The 10,715-nt window shown below is 45.6% G+C and overlaps 1 pseudogene; it reads right to left on the bottom strand.

Annotated features, from left to right (window-relative positions):
• Positions 1-1,588: 1,588 nt before the first annotated feature.
• LOC102246794 overlaps positions 1,589-10,715 on the bottom strand; it is a 61,997-nt pseudogene continuing 52,870 nt past the window's right edge.

The raw sequence follows: 10,715 nt of genomic DNA, 5'->3' as shown, positions 1-10,715 counted from the left end.
ACACACACACACACACACACACACACACACACAGTCCAGCCTCCTGCTTTATTCCCCAAATCCGATCTCAGCACCCACAACCTACCTGAGAATGCCACATAAAATGCAATCTGAAGGATGCCCCTTATCATGCGAGTTCACTTGGAAAAGGAGGAAGTTACCAACCTCAGAGATGCCAGTACCACTGTAAGCAGAGCTATGAGCCAGAGAAGAAATTGGGAGACCAAAGTTGGTCCTGCGAGCCAGTTCCATCTCCGGGAAAGAAACCCCAAGATCCACAGAGCCCTCCCCAACCCCACAGAGCTGCTGCCACCCAGCCCCAATGAACCCCGGGGCACAGACTTCTCCTGTGATTTTACTCATGAGACTCGAAGGAAGAATCTGTCCCAGCATTTGGAAGAGCATGTCCCCTGATTCGATCATTGTTCTTTCTCCAATGCCATCTGTTAATGGCTATTATTTCACTGAAACACAAGCTGTGGTGGTATTCATTTCTCTTTCTCTCCTGCTTACAAACCTCATGATATATTGAACAATTCTTTAAAAAAAGACTTTTCATATTTGAGTCTCTGCCCTGTGAAAAGAAGCCATTATCAAGCATCAAGGGCTGTTCCAGCACTTTACAGGATTTAATTCGTTTAACCTTCACAACAGACTCTGCGGTGGGTTCCATTTTCATCACCATCTGACAGTTGAGGATGCTGAGGCAAAGGAAGTTAAGTGAATTGCCTGCAGTCATGGGGTTAGGACGTAGGTAGCAAATCCGGAATTCAAATCCAGACAGCATGGCTCCAGCATCCACAGCCTCAAGTCTTAACAATTGTGCTTTCAAGATTCCCAAACATTGTATCAAAGGACCGCCCAGTCCCTAGGAAGACAATAGTGGAGAAATAATGCAGACCATCACACACACACACACACACACACCACACCTGCTATGGATCCACTACCACCATTACCACCATGCAATGAGATTTAACCTTGACTCGAGAGTTTATGTGGCTACATGGGCACAGACATACTCTTCTCTTTACCTTATCACCTTATGTTCTTGGGGGATGGTTCACTTTATGTGTCACCTTTATGTGCCACAGTGTCCAGATATTTGGTCAAACATTATTCTTTTATTATTATTATTATTGTTATTATTTTTAAAACCAATACACTTTCCATGGGGATGACAAATATCAGTATTAGAAAATCCAATTATACAAAAAAATACTACATCTAGTTTGGGGTAGATATATTTATTTTTTGGTAACATACATTAAGTGGCACTAATTACACAGGAACTATAAGGTAACTAACATGAAGCCACAGAACTGTGACTTTGCCACCGCTGGGTGAACCTGGCCTCTCCGGCTGTGCACATTTTGAAAAAACTGGATGCCCGCTCCAGAGGCACGACAATGAAACCTGCTCTGAAGTGGTAGCTCACCAGAGTACCTTGCAGCTGGACAGATGACAGGCAAGGCATGTCGGTTATGAAGTAGTTACAGGCTAACTCACAAAAGTTACCATTTCTCTTTCTAGAAAGAAGCCAGAAGTGAAGGAATTCCTTGAATTAGCGCCTGGCTTGCCGAGCAGCTCACGTGGCCATTTCGAAAACCTCCCTCACTCCATCTCTGGACTTTGCTGAACACTCCATGTACCCAAAAGCGCCAATCCTGTTTGCCATATCTCTGCCTTCTTCCGGTTTTACTGGCTCTTGCTTCGTCTTGGCTAGCTCCCGCCTGTGTGCTCATCATTTCGAAGATCCTTCTTGTTCCCAACCAGGATGACGGGCACATTGGGACAGAAACGCTTGACTTCCGGAGTCCATTTTTCTGGGATGTTTTCTAAACTATCAGAGCTGTCAGTGGAGAAATGCATCAGGATAACATCCGTGTCCGGGTAGGAGAGGGGCCTCAAGCGATCATCGTCCTCCTGCCCAGCTGTGTCCCACAAAGCCAACTCGACCTGCTTTCCGTCCGCTTCAGTGTCTGCCGCATAGTTCTCCAACCCCGTAGGTACGTACACCACTGGGAACTGGTCCTTGCTAAAAACGATGCGCAAGCCAGTCTTGCCACAGGCTCCATCACCAACAATCACCAATTTCTTCCGGATCCAGCCATTGCTTACAAATGTGCTGCAAGGCCCACGCGCGGCCTGTGGCAGAAGTTCTGCAAAGTGCCTTGAACTTCTCAGATGAAAGGCACTCGGGAGACACTCCGACTCCGGCTTCTCTGCGCCGACTAAGCTGGTCAACGAGTCCCAAACTCGGAGACTAGGGCAGGCGGCTAAGGAGGCGGTGGACTAAGGAGAGAACCGACAGAGGACAGCGGCGGGCAGGGAGCCTGAGCAAGTGAGGGCAGCGGTGGAGGGCGGGGAGGGGCAAAACATTATTCTTGTTGTATCTATGACAGAGGCAGGCGTGGACAGCCCCAAGAGGCCACACCTCCTTTCAAACCAGAACTTGCTTCAAATGGAGAAAGAAGGCAATGGCCTTCTACGGAACACAAACCACCAAGCACTCTATAACATACTTTCTTTCTTGGGTCACTTCCTTGTATTAACTGACCATTTACTCCAAAAATGATGGCATATTAGGGAAAGAAAGGCCAATCAGTCCATAGTTCTTTTTCTTTTCAGACCCTCCTTACTCGCCCATAAGCCAAAGGTAGAGAGTGTTGGTAGAATCTGCACATATCAAGAAGTGAATGGAAACAGTTAAGTTCATTTTGGGTAGCGTTTCCATTGTTCTGCTAAGAATATGATCTGTATGCATGTGTGAGCTCTGAAGTATAATTTGTGTGGTTTTGGTGACTCTATATGGGACTTTAAATGCTCTTATATTTGCATTTAAAACTAAGCTTGCACCATATAAAGATGAACTGTAAATTCATGCTAACAATTTATTTTTTTTTTTTTTAATTAAATCTTTATTGTTCAGGTTACATTTGTTCCTCTTTTTTTCCCCCCCATAACTCCGGGGAGAGGATGCCCTTAGTGCAAGGCGTTCATCTTCGTGCACAGCCGTGGGCGTGTGCACACAACCTGCCCTCACTTGAGATCGGATGTGAATTTTGGTTGAACCGCACAGAGGAATAGTTATGATAATCACAACCACTTATGGTGTCTGTATTAGCTTCCCGTGTCTGCTGTAACAAACACCACGAACTCGGTGGTTTAAAACAACATAACTCCATTCTCTCCCTGTTCTGGAGACCAGAAGTCCAAAGTCAAATGGCTGGCAGGGCCATGCTCCCTCTGAAGGCTCTAGGCCAGCCGTGAATAAAACTAAAAAAAAAAAAAACCCGTACCCTTTTATGTAATGATGTTTATTTTGAATTTATATTAGTTCACACAAACACTCCATCCATGCTTTTGTTCCGGCCCTCCTGTCCAGTTTAAGAACCCATTGTGGCCCTCGAGTCAAAAAGTTTGCCCATCCCTGGTCTAGATCCTTGGATCATGGGAGAAAGCCATATTCAACTCTTCCTACTCAAAAGGGCAAACCAAGGCCCGGCCAGCGTGGCTCAGTGGTTGAGTGTCGACCTGTAAACCAAGAGGTCACAGTTCAATTCCCGGTCAGGGCACATGCCTGGGTTGCAGGCTAGATCCCCAGTGTGGGGCATGCAGGAGGCAGCTGATCAGTGGTTCTCTCTCATCATTGATGTTTCTATCTCTATTTCTCCCAATAAAAATATTTTTTTTTAAAAAAAAGGGCAAACCAATTCAGCATTGCCACCCTCCTTGAGCTTCTCCTCCAGGTTTTGCTGGGGAAGGAATTCCTTGCTCTTGTGTCCTGGGGAACAACAGCAGACTAGTGCTGGTTTCCGGGCTGACTAATGCCTCTTAATAAGCTCCTCGCTGGGTGAGGCCCGTGTCTACATCTGCTCGGAGGGCTGTCTCCGCAAGCCCGCTTCGGGAGTGTCATTTAAAATCTGTCCATCTCCAAAGACAGCATCTCGTCACATGACAGCCGAGCCTGGGGAAGCAGATGCTACCGACAGGAGTGTCCTTTCTAATGACATGCAGAGCAGAAGGACGAGCCTGCCGAGGAGAGGCCACGGAAGAGAGCAGTGACGGCCAGGAGAGCACAGGCTTGGAGACCGCGTTGCACTGAGAAACATCCTCCCACGGGCGACTAAGAGGAGCTGCAGACAATAATTTCATTGCGTTGACTCAGACCTTGTTTCCCAGTGGTTTATTCTGTAATTTGTTCAAACTTTTATTATAAAAGGAAAGGAATTCTGCATTCAGGAGGCACAGTCGATCCTGGCTAATCTGATCTATAAGGGCAATTTAAACAGACAGTCGGGTTGCCATGGTAACGTTCCTGTTTTATTTATGGAAACAAGGTCAAGGTATGGGATCTGAGAGGCAGCACATCTCACTGCTGTGATTTTCAAGCTGTGCCCTGAGGAGCGGGGGCCTGGGGAAACTGTGAGGTAGGGTGGGGCTCTGGCTCCCACTCCATCATACCGAAGGCAGCCTCACTTTGATCTCTTTCATATTTTAGGATTACACACCTTTGAAAAATTAAGGAAGAAAAGCAAAGCCGAGAACTGTCACAAAGAGCTCCGGATCAGGAATTAGAAGATTTGGTCTTGGTCCCTTCCTCCCCCAAACAGGCAGAACGTGGTGCCCACGGCATTTCCCGGCCCTAATAGCCATCCCTGTTGCCCTCATGATTTTGATCCATCAACCCCCTACGATGCCACTTTCCCCACGGGTTTTGTCACAGAGGTGTCCGTGTGTCTGTTCCTCACCTTCCCCTTCCTCCTGTGCCTTCCCCACTCCCAAAGGTGGCAGGTGGGCGGGCTTTCCCCCACCAGCCTGGCAGAGACCTCCTTCCTGCAGCGGCCTTCATCTCCACCTTGGTGGGCGGGCTTTCCCCCACCAGCCTGGCAGAGACCTCTCTTATGCCACCGTCTCCTCCTTCCTGCAGCGGCCTTCATCTCCACCTTTTCCTGGGGCCACAACGGCAGAGAGAATGCAGAAAAAGAAACACCATAAGGGAGCATCTAAGCTATTATCCCTGCTACACGGACCTGAGTGTAGTGTGTGTGTCAAATCCGAGTCTAGGTGCAGCGGCTTGTGGGTGACGACGGCAGCTTCTACCTGACTCAGCTGCTGAGCTTCTTCTCCCTCGCCCACCCCTCCTGCCCTCCTCTTCCTCTGCTTGGTATCAAGGACATCCTGATGCCTATGGATAAACAGTTGAAAGGAAGCACATTTTGTAACAGCTCATCCTGTAGTTTCAGGATTCTCTTTCGTCAACAGAAATGGCAGGAAAAGGTGTACCCCAGGGTCTGTGCAGAAACCCGTGACTCTGACCTTGGCAAGGTATTGAACTGTGCACATGTCCCCCCACTGGAGAAGGACAAGGGTGGGGCTGGGGCAGAAACCTGGCCTAGAGGCAGAGCTGGGAGCCAAGCACGTGGCTCGGAAGAGCCAAGAACAGAGGTTAAGAATGATGCACAGGCCTCTGCCTGGGCCTGAAGGAGGGCAACAGAGTAAGGGACCCTGATTTGTGGTGTTTGCCAATTTCTGTGGTGCATGTATTTGTACTGTGGTCAATTCCAAGGTACCAATGTGATATTACTGAATGTGGAGTTGGGAAGAAATGTGTACCAGTAATAACATCATGATACAGTATTTCTACCATGCAGACACAGTGCATGGAAATAACTCCAAGAACACAGGTAATAGTAAAATAATTAGGAAGTAATGTTTTGTATGTTAATTATCTCTGTTTTAATAAATGTTATTTAATTGTAAGCTCATATAATTTAATTTCTAATAGTAGCTAAACAGAATGATAGTTAAACATCTGGCCACAAGATTCCTGGATATTTAACAACTGTCTCTGATGAGCCCCTCCAGCACATCACTGCCCCCACCCTACCCCTGCTGCCCACTCACGTTGCAGGTGACATTTGTGATGAAAATATAATAATGATAATAACACAAAGCTACAGATTTTTTCCACATAGTACATTAATTTCTGATTCACTATGTATTGTCCTGAGTTTGGCCTGTTTTTTGGCCTGAGCATCGCAGTTAAGTCTATTTTAGTATTCACCTGGACCTGGGCAATCAACCTTTGTCCTAGACCAAGGGCGGGGAACCTTTCTTCTGCCAAGGGCCATTTGGATATTTATAACATCATTCACAGGCCAGACAAAATTATCAACTTAAAAATTAGCCTGCTATATTTGGTCAAACATTTAATTAACTCATCCCTAATGCTTTGGCAGGGCCAAATGATTTCTCGGGCTTTATATGGCTCGAGGGCTGGACATTCCCCATCCCTGCCCTAGACCCTCCCCTTTGGAAGGCCCTGGTCTGGCCCTTCACCTGGAGGAGGAGTTTATGGAGCTAAGGGGATGTGCCCACAAAGACCTCATGCCTCCCCTTCCAGCCCATACCCTGAGGTGTGCAGGATTCCCTGCCCCAGTCGCTGGGGCCCACTGCCATAACTCTATCGGCCCTTTCCTGGATCTGTCCTTCTATGGACAAACTTCACTGCTACTCATGTGCCTACCCATAGGCTTGGTGACCCAGGGGAGGCTCTTTGTGGCCAGAGCATTTGCACGTTCAGACTCGGATTTCCTCGACTATGTTTGCAATGCCCCGCATGGTGCTAGAATAGATGGAACCAGGGAGGATGCAAGAAGGGAGTGCCCATTTGCACTCTTGCTCTGGGTCCCCACAGGCAAGCATGGGCTTCTTGCATAAGCCCCAGTTCCACAGAACCCATATTTCTTACTTCAAGCACCTCTACCTGGTGGAGGGGAGATATGGTGGAAAAAAGAGGAACATCTGTAATAATCTGAACAATAAAAGATTTATTAATTTAAAAAAAAAAATTAGCCTGCTATATTTGGTCAAACATTTAATTAACTCACCCCTAATGCTTTGGCAGGGCCAAATGATTTCTCGGGCTTTATATGGCTCGAGGGCTGGACATTCCCCATCCCTGCCCTAGACCCTCCCCTTTGGAAGGCCCTGGTCTGGCCCTTCACCTGGAGGAGGAGTTTATGGAGCTAAGGGGATGTGCCCACAAAGACCTCATGCCTCCTCTTCCAGCCCATACCCTGAGGTGTGCAGGATTCCCTGCCCCAGTCGCTGGGGCCCACTGCCATAACTCTATCGGCCCTTTCCTGGATCTGTCCTTCTATGGACAAACTTCACTGCTACTCATGTGCCTACCCATAGGCTTGGTGACCCAGGGGAGGCTCTTTGTGGCCAGAGCATTTGCACGTTCAGACTCGGATTTCCTCGACTATGTTTGCAATGCCCCGCATGGTGCTAGAATAGATGGAACCAGGGAGGATGCAAGAAGGGAGTGCCCATTTGCACTCTTGCTCTGGGTCCCCACAGGCAAGCATGGGCTTCTTGCATAAGCCCCAGTTCCACAGAACCCATATTTCTTACTTCAAGCACCTCTCATGACTACCAGGCCAGCCCCGCAAATATCAGAGCAGGAGACTCAACCAAAAGCTGAACTTGATCATTTCTTTGGTGTGAGAAATGTCTTATCTCAACCTTAGCAGAGCTAACATGGTTGCCCCTGAAGAACAGATGATGACAAGTCTTACTGATGCTATGACAAGCTGCCTTAACCAGGCCTGCTACTCCCACGAGCCTGAAAACGCTGCCCTGAAGGCCCCAGGTTCTCTAGCAGGGTGAGAAATCTAAAAACGTATTCACTTGGAACAGCATTTGCTGAGTTCCGATTATGGGCAAGGTGCTTTTGTCACTCCCTACGCCTAACCATGTGAGAAAGACATTAGGCTCTGCCGTCACAAATGTATCATCTAATAGAATTGAGGAGGTAGGGACTGATGAAACTTGTACATTAAAAACTTTAATAGAAGGCAAAATATTTTCAGTATGAAAATAGGTTAAAAGTGCAGGAGAAATTGTAAAAAACTAGAAGAACCAAGATGTCCTCTATAGGATGAATGGATAAACAAACTGTACTATGTCCTTAAAATGAAATATTATTCAGCAGTTAAAAAATGAGCTATCAAGTCAACAAAACAAAAAAACATGGAAGAACCTTGAATGCATACTGCTAAGTGCCAGAAGGCAATCTGAAAAGGCTTCATACTACATGATTCCAACTCTATTACATTCTGGATAAGGCAAACCTATAGTCAATAAAAAAATCAGTGGTTGCCTTGGCCGGTTTGGCTCAGTGGATAGAGCGTTGGCCTGTGGACTGAAGGGTTCCGGGTTCGATTCCGGTCAGGGGCATGTACCTTGGTTGCGGGCACATCCCCAGTAGGGAGTGTGCAGGAGGCAGCTGATCGGTGTTTCTCTCTCATCAATGTTTCTAGCTCTCTATCCCTCTCCCTTCCTCTCTGTAAAAAATCAATAAAATATATATTTTTAAAAAATCAGTGGTTGCCAGGGGTTCTGCGAGAGGGGAATAAATAGGTGGAGCACAGGAAATTTTTAAGGTTGTGAAACTGTTCTGTACAATACTGTAATTGTGGAAAAATGACATTGTGCATTTGCCAAAACCCATAGAACTGTACATCACAAAGAGTGAACCTTAATGTAAACTATCAACTTTCTTTAGTAATAATGTATTACTTTCTTAATTGCAACAACTGTACCACAGTAATGCAAGATGTGAATAATGTGAGAAACAGATAATAACAAGTGTTGGTGAAGATGTAGAGAAATCGGAGCACTGTGCACTGCTGTTGGGAATGTAAAATGGTGCTGCCATGATGGAAAACAGTATGGAGGTTCCTCAAAAAGTTAAACATAGAATCGCCATATGATCCAGCAATCCTAATTTGGGGTATTTGCCTAAAAGAATTGAAAACTTGAAGAAACATTTGTACACCCATAGTTATTGCAGCATTGTTCACAAGCGCCAAAAGGTGAAAACAACCCAAATGTCCACTGGATAAGCAAATTGTGATATCTATATATAATGGAATATTAGTGGTCCAGTGCATGGATTCGTGCACATTAAAAGGAAGTTAATTAGAAGAAATATTTTAATATTGCTATTTGCCCTTTCTCTATAATAGAAGTGTCAGAGATGAAAGAAAATTAGTAAAATGTATATGAAAATAATATATAAATTGATTAATAAATTAATAACAACATGATATAACAACAATAAAGGCATGATATAGAAACAAAAACATGATATAAAAACAACATTGATAAAAACAATGACTGATAAATGGATTAAACTTATTCTAATATCTCCCTTTATACCACATTAAGAGTGAAAACACTTTCAGAGTCCTTGACTAATTTCCCTTGTGATGAAATATTTACAACTTTAACTTTAATGTCACACGCTCTTCAAACTGAAGAGAAAGCAACATATAACTGACCATGTCCGAAAACAGGTTCAGGTAGGAATATTCCTACACTGTCTAGAGTTTGTCCTTGTGATTTATTAATAGTCATCACAAATACTGGCATCACGGGAAACTGTCTTCAAATTAATTTAAATGGTAGGCCAGTGTCAGATGGGGACAAATATCGTGCATGCACGAGTCAACATTTATTTTTAAATTGCCAGTGCACGTCATATGTACCAGTCGGTCAGATGGATGAATGGTCAGTCATTTAGCCTTTTATATATATAGATTATCTAGCCCTAAAAACTAAAGACATTCTGATATATGCTACAACATGGATGAACCTTGAGGACATTATGCTAAGTGAAATAAACCAGACACTAAAGATCAAATATTGTTTGATTCCACTTATATGAGTTGCCTAGAATAGGCAAATTTTTAAGTGCATGAGAGTACACTTAAAACTAATACAGTGCTATATGTCAATTATGTCTCCCTTTTTTTTTTAAGTACATGAGAGGTCAGAGCAAGGAGAGATCTCATCCAATCAGCAAGAACGCTTTTATGGAGAGAAACCAAGATGGCGGCATAGGTAATCACCTATACTTGCTGCCTCTCACAACCACATCAAAATTACAACTAAACGGCAGAACAACTACCACCCAGAACTGCGGGAAAGTTGGCTGAGTGGAAATTCTACAACCAGAGTGGTGAAGAAAGCGCATTGAGACCGATAAGAGGTGTGGAGGCACAGAAAGTGCTGGCACCTGGATGTGCTGTTCTTTAAACTGGGAGGGAGATACAAGCTCCCGCTTGCTATGAATTCCAGTTATGGGCAAGACTCTGGGGAACCCAGACACATACAGGGAGAAACTGGACTGACTGGCATTGGGACAGGAACGTGAGGGCAGCTTACTCTTAGAGGTGCCCGCAGTAATCATTGTTCCTGCATGGGCACACGGGATGTGGAGAACCAGGGACTTCTCCAGTTCAGGGAAGCCACTGCTGTTTGCTCCGCCCTGCTGATTCCCAGAGACCCTTCCCCACCCAATTTACAACCCCACTCAAGCTGTGCCCATAGGCTTTTGCATATGAATGGCCTGTCCTTTCGCCTAAAACAAACTGCATCTGGGTCAGACAGCCCCAGAGATTCCAAAAGAAAGCCCACTACCTGGCAGCAGCAGTGGCCTTGCTTCATAGCTGGGCCTTGTCTGGGCACTTCCAAATCCCATACAAAGAGGAGGAATCTGCAGATGTCTCTGTAGCTCCTGCAGGGTGGCCCCAGACAGTGGCTGACCTTGCACCTCCTTGGAGATGATAACGGATTACAACTCTTCACATCCATAAGAGACACACTCAAGGAGCAGACTCAGTGAGCACCAAAGCCCC

Source organism: Myotis brandtii, unplaced genomic scaffold (assembly GCF_000412655.1).
Source record: "Myotis brandtii unplaced genomic scaffold, ASM41265v1 scaffold115, whole genome shotgun sequence".
NCBI classification, from domain to species: domain Eukaryota; kingdom Metazoa; phylum Chordata; class Mammalia; order Chiroptera; family Vespertilionidae; genus Myotis; species Myotis brandtii.
The sequence above is the reverse complement of the archived record's forward strand: the minus strand, read 5'-3'. Positions and strand labels throughout refer to the sequence as shown.